Source organism: Anoplophora glabripennis, unplaced genomic scaffold, assembly GCF_000390285.2.
Source record: "Anoplophora glabripennis isolate ALB-LARVAE unplaced genomic scaffold, Agla_2.0 scaffold52, whole genome shotgun sequence".
NCBI lineage: Eukaryota > Metazoa > Arthropoda > Insecta > Coleoptera > Cerambycidae > Anoplophora > Anoplophora glabripennis.
This window is the reverse complement of record NW_019416264.1, coordinates 284,807-295,215: the sequence shown is the minus strand read 5'-3', so window position 1 is coordinate 295,215 and position 10,409 is coordinate 284,807.

The window sequence follows — 10,409 nt, the reverse complement described above, 5'->3', positions numbered from 1 at the left end:
TTAAAGGAAAATTGATTATTGCATTTAATCCGTTGACCCAAAAATTTAGCTTTGAAATAAAATTCAATGATTATAATAAATGCATTGTAAAATTTGTTACCTTTCTGATGAAAGAATTTGGCAGAAGATATACAATATGCCCATGGTTGGAGTCGAAAAGAGTGAAAACATTTTCTTTGTCCATTTTGTAAGAAAATCATGCTTGTTAAAAAATTCTGCTTATGTTCAAATGTAAAAAACTGTAGTCTTAAGCCGCATATTCAGGGTGTTGGTAGGTATACATAATATAAGCTATGAGTAGAGATCGAAAATGTTAGGGCGGTTGCAATGTGGTACAGGTTTGGCTGTAGGCCTGGTTCTCTTTTTATGTATGTAATTTTATTCAAATAAAAAGTGACACAACGTTGCCTTCATATAACTGCACTCTTTACATTATAGGATATACATAAGTATTTGCATAATAGTTTGAGACAAAAAGGGGCAGGGTCTATTTTTCTACATTAAATGCTTTACATGGAATTTACCATAAAATATACAGGTATAGTACGTAATAATAAGTAACAGCAAAAATAATAATTTCTTACTCATAATTACAGCGATTGTGAAAATAATTCACAGTTGTCCTAAGTGTTCCGAGATTAATCGTCTGCCTCTGATCTGAAGCTTCGCATCGATCAATTTATTCGATACGTATTTAGCGGCACCCTAATGACTACCCTGTCGACCTGGTGACGTGCCGGTGAACAATCCAGTTTTTTCTGAGGGACGTTGGCTGTACAATTCATTGTTGTTTATGCGTGTATGAGTGAGTTTGACGCTTTCCTTGGTTGAGTGTATGGCACGTATTTTTATGGCAGTCAGTAGCATTGTATATTGCGAGCATGGAGCGGCACACGGCTTGACAACAGATTTAGCGTATTTCTGCTACTACAACGCATACTGCCGCTTATTACTATAGTTTAGATTGCTACTGTTTATTTATTTGATTGTCGCCACAAAGTTTCCTATGTCTCACTGTGAGCTAGTTTTGAAATTTTCTATTTCGGACTTATTATATTTGTTAGGAACCGTCTTTTATTTTTGATATGCAATGCTTTAACTATGATTTTTGAAAATTAAATTTTATTCACATCTTTTCCAAAAAAAAACAAGGTTGACAAATACGTCAATGTCATGAGTAGGTATTTGACCATTTGCTAGAAGTCGCTACCTACGATATTTTCTTCTAACATTTTACGAGACATTTTATGACTTTGAGGTTAGGTTCTTTACAGCGTATGTAGATTATCTTATTCTTTAATTCATATACAAGGTGTCTAGAAACGAATGACCTATATTTCACTATATTTCAGGGATAGCTTACTGGGATGATAATAAAAGAATTTGGATCAAATTTCCTTGGTATAATTTTACTTCTTCAAAAATTATGAGAAAAAAATGTTTGTTTAATTTTAACTAACTAGTACATACTGGGTACTATCAGTAACTTCTTTAAAAAGCAAAATTGTACTGAGGTGGCTTGACTTAAATCGATTTTTTCCAAGGAAGGTGCTCTTGTATATTAAAAAGCAGAAGCTGAATGCAACAAGTGTACTGTCTTTTAAATGAAAATTTACATTGTAATATAAAGAAAACAGTCCTCAAATTGCCACTGGAAAAAGGCGTAGCTAGCGACTTCTAGCAGATCAAAATTTAGTAATACTGACGTTTAAGGCAACAATCAAAAATTAATTTGAATCGGCCTTTGTTGTCTTTTGGAAAAGGTGTAGTTAAAATTAAATTTTAAATAGGTATTCATCTTTGACATTTTGTATGGTCCATAGGAACAAACCTTGCTTTTTGATGTTCTATCAACTGAAAAATGAATGGTACTTTTCCAAAGCTCTCTATCATAAGTTAAAATTAATAGATGAAAATAATACATAGAATTTTACTCAGTAAATGAAGATACACATTCTTTAATTTACTAATTGCTTCTTTATTATTTTTTATTATGATACTTATTTACTGTTATTTTATTATTTAAGTCACTAAAAGCCTTAAGAAGTAACACTTATCACATTTGGAGATCTTAAATATAAACCGTCTCAAATGTTACTCATCCAGAAATCGTTAATACCCCATTTTTTATCCAACAATAACAAGAGGATAAAATGAATCCCTTCGTTATGCGGACTGACGTAATTTGAAAAGCTAAAAGGGAAAGGTGCACTGTACCTTTAATCTATTATAGAGCTTATATAACGGGGGTGCAGGCTGTCATTGCAGTTACCTGCATACCAGCTTGTACGCCGCAGACCCCTCGCGTCCCTCCGTCCCTTAAGGCATCTTGGATTTTAACAACGCAATCCGAAATCAGCCCTTAAAATTTAACAGCGCGATCTGACTGTGAGATACAGGTAGAAGGCGAAATGAACATTTCAAAGTCGGCTTGTGATGGAAATATGTAGAAGAAATAGTCTGGGATACGTGACGCAAAATGCTAGCTGGTTGGACAGTGGGGTAGAAGCGTATACACAATATGGGTACATATAAATTGACCATAACATTTTTGACTATCTAAACGAAAAAAATGCTTTTGTAAAAGTACTACATTATTTTAATTATTATTTTATGCAAATAAAAATATATACTAATGCAAAAAATTAAAGGTTAAAAAGAATTTCCGAAATTTTTCGAAATATTTTCGCAAAAATTTGTTTTTTTTTTTATTTTTGGAAAACATTCCAGACATTGAAGAAAACAAAATCCAGTTGTTTCTAGCACGATTCGGCTTTCCATCCTATGCTTCTGTTCATCAATTTTTAGTTAAATTAAAATTAAAGTTGATGACCCAAACCAGATCAGATTTCGACCCCGATTCATACCGTTTTTTGAGACAAATTTCTAATTAATTTTTGTGCAGCCTGCAGTTTTTTTAAAACTGTCCTTTTTCTTTGAAAAAATTTAAAAAAAATTTTTTTTCATCAATTTAACGTTATTTGCAGTAAAAATGTGAGAAAACCTGAAAAAAAATTGTTTTCCGTTTTTACAGGGTTCTTCTGGGTATATCGGGTATATCGAACTGTAAAAGTCATGCTTAACATTAGTCATTTCGTGAATGTTTCTAATTTAGCCGTCAATTTTCTAAAAAGTCATAAATTATCCATTTTTTCCTGTTTTTTAAATTCGTGTAAAAGATGAAAAAATATTTTCCGAAAAGTTGGGCTAGCATGTTATAGGAAATTTATTCCAGTTTTTAAAACTGCCCTTCAATTCTCTGTATGACCATTTGTCGCCGATATCGATGATTGAAGACAAAAGGATCATTTTCCATTAAAAGTCCGATATTTTGATGACAAATGGTCGTATCGAAATTTAAAAAGAAAAGGAAATTGAAGCTGAATAAACAAGCTATCTGGTCCATGCAATGCCTTAGCGTCAAAATTTTTTTTAATTCCCGATACGACCATTTTTTACCTAAATACAGTCTGTCAAAAATCACGGAAAAATTTCGGAAATTCTTTTGACTCTTTAATTTTTTGCATTAGTTGATAATATAAACAAAATAAGTTGATAATGATCTGTACTCTTTAATTAGTTTACTATCAATGCGACTACAAGTTACAGGTAGTGACTGGACTTCCATAATATCCAAGAGCGTTGATTTTTTTGCATTTTTGGTTTTAATTGTCTGTAGATGTTTTCAAGATGGACAGTACATAATTATACAAAAAAAATAGTGTATTTTTTATTAAAATTTGTAACAAGTGAGATATTATATACTCATTCTAAGGAGATATCATAAAAGTCGGAGTGAGATATAAACTTCAAAGTGTTTTATCTTAATTGTCATTGCCACCCAATGTGTCTGCTGACACAAGCATTGCATTGTATCTACTGGTGATTCTAATGACGAATGATCTTAGCTGTTTATTAGATATTGCTGGTGTAATTCAATGCTGGACGGGGATTTAGTTCGCAGAGTAGTTGTTTCCCACAATATTACTAGTTAAAAATCTAAGTTTTCGAGATATCTTATTTAGCAAATTTTTATATTTTGTAGGGTTATTTTAAATTTGATGATTTTCCGGTTCTTATTCATTTTTAAAGTCTTGAATTCATTAGGTATGGCTTTTCATATTGATCAATATAACCTAACCATGGTAAGGCTCTTCTAGAAGAATATGAGATTTAATATGAGAATATTTGTAGCTGAAAAATGTGAGTACTAATTAATGATATAACCTGTATGTTAAGTTTTTTAAATCTAAGTACGACTTTGAGAACTTCGTTCGATATGTGGTTAAACGAAAGTATGAATTATCATCAAGAAACAACTATAAGCTAGTTGATCCATAGTTTTTTAAATTATCACAGTTTTTCATTTTTATTCTGTTAAAATAATACACATAATACTGAAATATTTTCAACACAAAAATCGGAAAAACTGTTTGAAAGTTGTTTCCCGTGAAAGTTACCTAAAACAGACAGATACATGCCTGTGGTCAATTTATAGTCAAATGGCAAATTATATATGAAATTTATTATAAAATAAAAACAAGCAACAAGTTTCAAAATTTCAAGTTACATAAAAATGAAATTATTGATCATTTCATTGAATCAAATATAAACTCGAAAACAATATAAGGATTTGCATCACACCAATAATGAATGTTGTGAAAAATTAGTATGGCGTCTTTAGCAAAATTGATCCGTATAAAGCACCTTGCTGGTAAAATCCTGATCTTGTGCTATTTGATGCCTGAGCTCTTTGTACATGATGGGAGTGTAATAATTGTTCCCGTAGTGCACATAAGCACGTGCACAAGACGCACAGCGTCGACATACGTTTATGGTTCATTTTCATAATTAATTTTCTGGAAATCAGTAGCATTTAGACTATCAGTTGCTTAATAAAAGTTGCTCATTTTCGTGCTCTGTATTGCCATTTTCAAGGAACGCTCTTAGTTCAGACACACCCTGTATATGGTTCTATATAGGACCTTTTGATTTAATATTTATTAGTGTTTTGAACGTTATTATGAAATAGATTTCATTCTATTGCACTAAACACAAAATTATCTATCTAATTTCTCATAATACTAAATCATCAGTTAGACCAAAATTAGGATTAGGTTTCATCTGTAAAAATTTAAATTAATGTCTTATTTGGTTCGTTGTTGAAGATAATTGACTCTATTACTTATTCAGCAATTGTATCCGTTGCATTTTCATGTTATCCTCATTCTAATCATATCTGGAGTGAATTTTGCGTATAATCGTATTGTTTTCATACAAATTTTCCGTTGCTTGATTGATAGAGATATAAATCAATGATAGTTATCAGATGTAAATAATAATAATAAAATAAAGGAAAACTACAAGACAAATAAAAAATTCTTATTTATCAGTAATGGGATCATTAAATTACAAGAACATACGTGAAGAATCCTTCGACGTCTTAGCAACATCTTTAATATTCGGAGAGAACTAGATACTTTTGCTAAAGTGTTTCCATTCAATCTCCGCTGGGTCGAAATCGGCCATACGACATTAAATCATGACTGGAAAAAATGAAATCGTAAATACGAAGACGCTCCTGTATTGCGCCTTGACCAGCCCGGACCAATAAAAAGATTTCCAAATAATATTTTACGAGGCCCCTCGACTGTATTCTTTCACATTCAAAGGAGAAACTTTTATTTTTTATTCGTATTAATATTTCCCTTTTTATTGCAGTTACATTCATATTAAGTTGTTTATGCGGGTCCATATTGCGTTACTTTAAAAGTAAAAATTTATTTCGATTTTTATCGTTTCTTCGATGGGAATGGATTCTTTTAACGGCAAAAGCTGCCTTCCAGCAGATTAATTGTGAAGAGATATATCATTAGTTGTTCCTGACAGCGAGGCAGGTAAAGTTCAAGAAGGTATGCTTGTATAATAGAATGCCTCATAATGAAACTAAAAGTGAGATAAAACGTTTAACTGCATTTTGTACTGAATAGTTAAAGTTTTGGTCAAAACATCATAGCATAGTCACGGATAATTCAATATTTTTAATTCATTATTGATTTAGATTGATGAGATCTTAATTAATTTGTTTCAGATATAAGGTATTAAAGTTTTTTTATTTTGCTGTATTTTTTTTTGAAAATTACATCTTAAACGGCAATTTAAGTAAAATTTTGTAAGGGAAAAATATTTGTAGAAAATTGCCTGATTCTGAAATCTGAGAAAATATTTCAACAATAGACAGAGCACAAAATTAATGTACACTCAAAAAAATAATTTCTTGATTCAAGAGTACAACATTTGATTTTAATGATCGCACGTTTATATACCAGGGTGTTACCCTGTGTTATTTATTGAAAACTTTGGAAACGTTTTTATGCGACCCGAGATGCAACCCGTTAGTATAATCTAATACTAATAAAACTAAAAGAAGTTTAGGTTACATTGTTAAAAAATTTGTGTAGTCAACTGGTTTTGTATTTGTATTGAATTCATTATTCCATCAGTGTTAAAAAGTGTAAGATTCTAGACAAAAGTTTTTATTTTGTAATTCTACGATGTGATAGCCGCAGTATAATTTTTATAATGAAGTAAAAAATAAGAATAACGTGAAGATTGCATTAAAACCGAATTGTTATTTCTTTTTTGCTTAATTTTTTAGTTTGTGCACAAACTAGATTTTTTGTCGATATGGTGTTAGTGTATGGTGCAGCCAGAGAAAATGCGCTCGAGAAAGACGTGGTCAGCAAGTGAACCTTAATGTTGAAGATGCAGTGTTGGAAAATCTTGACGAAGATCCCACAATTAGTAGGTACTCGACGACTCGCACAGCAAGTAGGAACCTCCTCTCGACCCGTACATCGTATCATAAGGGGCCAGCTGGTGCACCCGTGTTGATTTCCACAGCGATGGATAGGACGCTTTAGTCCTGTGCCCTGGCCATCTCGATCTCCCGATCTAACTCCAATGGACTATTATCTTTGGAGTCACTTGAAGTCATTGGAATTTGAGAAAATATTCGCCAAAATTGGGTGCGTTGGTGACATGCCTGTATCCGCGCTAATGGGGATCAATTTCAACATTTCCTCTAGAAATGGTAAGTTTTATTTCATTTTGTTCCATATTTTAGTTTGTACTTTTGCATTGAAAAATTCCCCAAAAATTGAGAAATATCTTTCTACCTTTCAACGACGATTTATTTACGCGGCTGATCTACAGCATGTAACTCATTGTACAGCGCACGGACAGGACCGTTCTAGAGAAAATATTTTGATCCATAATTGAGCTTTAATTTACAAAGAAACATCGCAGAGATAGAACTTTTTCGTATAAGACTTCTCTATTACAAATATCGTCAGTAAGTTGTAGTTTAATTTTTATAGATTATACACACTGTATATGCAAGAAAATATTTTATTCTTTCAAAAAAATTATTTTTATTTATTTAAATTTCTCCCCACAAATATAATTTCTTACTTGAAAAAAAGGCAGCATTTATAATAAATATTTGATATACTTAGGGTTAAATCTATTCTTAATTTTATGATCTACATAGATTTAATAGAAACATGTTTTGTATTGTATATTAATGTAACGTTTTTTTAATACAAAATGAAATAGTTTTGATCAAATGATATAGTACAGTATATACTTATTTTGAGAATATAATTTATATTTGGATATAAATATTTCTCAGTAATAAAAAAATATTTTGTTTCAGAATTAAGAAAAATGTATTAATTAAATTGCCAGTGTTGCGAGAAACAACATATATCGGTTTTGGATTTCATCAGTACCTATGTCGTAGATGAGACAACTGACGAGCGATCAAGTTTTTAGTGTCGTTACTTACGACATGGAGATGTGTATACATAGAGCGTAAGTGGCTCCATCTATCGTGCTACTTCCCACCTACGTCATTCACAATGGCTACAATTAGTAGGAAGTGACCTACTAGATTTTCATTAAATATAAAAGATTTTCTTGCAAGAAAACAAAAGTTTGATTATAAAATGCTACATTTGTCTTGAATAATTCGTACATAATAAGAGATAATAAATTTCTAAATTGTAAAAGTTTTGAATTAAAATTATATATATTTACAAATATTATAAATTCTAAGAAAAAAAATCTAGATTACACCAAATATTTCTCATAGTTTCCTGAAAATAATATTTGCGAAAAATAATGTCATATAAAACTATCTGCTCATTTGATCCAAATACATTTTTTTGCGTGTATTTAAGTTATTTTCTTTTTAAATAATATGCTGGCCATTATTTTTTTAGTTATGTGATTTTTTGTAAACTTGGTATATACAATACTTACTAATGGTAACAAATTTCATCTACCAAAGAAACCATGAAAATTCTGTAATAAGAGATATTTTTCATAAAACTTTATTGATCTTTAATTGTTTAAAAAACGGCCAATAAAAATATTGTGGTAAATATTTTAGCCCACGAGAGCCGTATGGCCTTTGGGACTTCATAATTTTGAAGATTTTTTTTTTGTAAGTGCTTGTCATAAATGTCTTACAATTTGAAAAGAAAATCGTTTTGAGAAATAAGAAATGGCAAAATTATTTTGAAATCTCTTCGTTTCTTTGTATCATTAATTTGAGCAGACTAATTTGTTAGCACTTGATTTCGAATCATTCTGTATATCTCTTTCTTCCTTTGTTAATAAATTTTGATGTGGGTAAAATTGTTTACAAAGCCCACAGACCATGTCGTATTTTATCAAAAAATACATATTTCTATACAACGCTTTTACTGAAAAACTGCGTGTACTTCATTTTAATTGTCCGCTTTCTCAAAATTAATTAAAACTTGCTAAATTAAAATAAAAGATAACTTGATTTAGAGCCATGTTGCGTGATAAACTGCTTTACTGATAAAGTATTACATAATTTACGTTTCTTTTGTTTTAAATTCATGAAGTACTCATACATTTAAAACGAGATGGAATCGTTTAGTGAGCAGCTTTAAGAAATATGTAACTAAGCAGATTTATTTTATGGGACGGGCGAAATACCGAATTCGTTACAGATTTTGAGGTTATGAAATATACATTAACGTTAAAAGAAACAGCGGAATTGTCGATTGTCAAAAATCTTATAGTGAACATTTGTAGTCGCAGTATTGTTCAAAATTAAGTTGTCTTAATCGTGCCATAAAATACATTTTACGAGACAAGCGTTTACAAACATTATTTTATTACCTATTTACGCAGTTAATATGAACAGCAGATATTTCAATGGAGATATTATGCATCATATTCACACACAAGGTGTTTCGGAAAAACGTATCAAATCTCGTTTTTTGTTTCAACTAGATAACTTTGTGTATAGAATTATTTTAATAGGCCATATTATTTTACGGTGTGTCTAAGTTAAATTCACGTTCTACCTGAATTCAACACAAAACTCTGCGATATACTCAGCACATGACGGACACACCTCAAATATTTTTCTTCAGATGTAAAGTCAACTTGCATATCCAATTGTATAAGCAGTGATCAAGCACGTGCTCTGCGAAACTATTGGTCGACGCAGATTTGAAAGACGCACTTTCTTACAGTACCGGACTTCACACCGTATTATAGTTTTTACTGTACTATTTGTGGTTTAATTTTGTTGCCGATGAAGTGGCTAAATAAGAAAAAATAGTAAAAACTTGCTATACTTAAAATTTTATATCTTTTTATAGTATTTGTTTTAACTTTTCTAAATACGCCCTTGTCTGCCTTTGTGACCGCCGTGGCAGAGGGCGATTGTTTACTTCATTGGAATATGTAAAGTGACCGTAGTATAATAGTTCATTTAGAGCTAATTGACTCCGAGTTTAACAAAATGAATATAGTACCTACTTTAAATGTGTAGCATCAAATATTGTTTATTTATCGACCTATCATCAAAAATATCATATTAGTAAGTTAGTATTTTTATTTATTTTAATTTTATAAAAGTGCATTAGTTAATATTTAATGAATTATGCGAAAGGTATTAATTTTTTAGAGCAATCTTTTTTAATGTAGAACGTAGCAAAATCATAAACAAAGGAAATGCCACTGCGTTAGTATCATACACTTGCTTTAAAAATGTAACAACTGGCAACACTGATACAACTCAGATCCGGATACTATCCAGTGACGGCTGATACAAGAGTTTAACTGCAGTTTAAAAAACGAATTATAATTTGATTTATTTGATTTAAACCAATAATAATTTCAGATTAGTATTCTGGCGAGCAAGCGCTACCACTCCTTAAAAAACTGACCTCACTTAAAGTTACACTCTGTATAGTACCTTTTGAAACATTCTTTGTATTAAATGTAAGTTGGCATGTTCGATAACTTTTATTCTTTCATCGCTAAAAAATGTAAAGGTCGCTTCACAACGTAGCCCAGTC